Source organism: Sinocyclocheilus rhinocerous, unplaced genomic scaffold (assembly GCF_001515625.1).
Source record: "Sinocyclocheilus rhinocerous isolate Xijiao unplaced genomic scaffold, SAMN03320098_v1.1 C36081836, whole genome shotgun sequence".
NCBI classification, from domain to species: domain Eukaryota; kingdom Metazoa; phylum Chordata; class Actinopteri; order Cypriniformes; family Cyprinidae; genus Sinocyclocheilus; species Sinocyclocheilus rhinocerous.
Window position 1 is genome coordinate 1 of NW_015772640.1, and position 809 is coordinate 809.

Sequence of the window (809 nt, forward strand, 5' to 3'; positions counted from 1 at the left end):
ACTCTTCCAGTTGAGGCAGATATTCCCTGTGGATGTCTTCTGTTGAATTCCCCTATAGTCCTCTCCATTAGATGTTACACACTCTGGGGGGAACAAACCATCATCATGTGATTTGGAAAAGTGGTTTCCGTTCCATTAATTTAGAATAAGGTGGTTCAATTTTCATGACTAAATCACAACATTTACTACACTAAAACAATAGTCAATACTTTTCCAGTAAAAACGTGCTTTGTTATGAACAGATATGAAATGATCATGTACAAACACTGATGTAAAATGCAAAATAGTGAGAAAATAAACCCTAAACCCTCATAAACTCAATCACTTGAACTAAATCATACAGTTTTTTTTAGAAAGTTAATGCAACACACAGAAAGGGATCTTACCTTCAACAACAGACCAACAGTCCACCAAACCAGAGCTCAGCAGAAACACAAAGTACAGCAGTTGAAACATTTTCATTTGTCGATGCTGTCAACAACAAGAAGCATTATTATTTATGATGAATCGAAACGAAACCGATCTGTTTAAATGGAAGAGCCTGTGGTAAATCGAGCCACACTGCTCTCCAAACACACCGCAGTCGTGCTCTTGTTTTGAGCTGCGAGCTGGTAAACAGTCTGTCTGTCTGTCTGTCTGTCTGTCTGTCTGTCTGTCCGTGCGCTGATCGCAGAAGCTCCCTGCAGTGACGCCGCGTCCTCCAGGTCCTAAACACAGCAGTTTCTCTCGTAATGATGTGTGGAACATGCGATTTATTCATAGCGTTCAGTCACGTGACCGGCTCGAAGACTTGGAGGGCAAAACATCCA

The 809-nt window shown here is 41.3% G+C and overlaps 1 long non-coding RNA gene across 1 annotated transcript; it reads right to left on the bottom strand.

The window, feature by feature from the left end:
* On the bottom strand, window positions 1-739 carry LOC107735473 (uncharacterized). The gene is made up of 3 exons (XR_001639421.1): window positions 579-739; window positions 387-471; window positions 1-83 (listed from the first exon to the last, which is right to left on the bottom strand). It is a non-coding gene; the product is annotated as an uncharacterized LOC107735473 (long non-coding RNA).
* Between the last annotated feature and the right edge of the window lie 70 nt (window positions 740-809).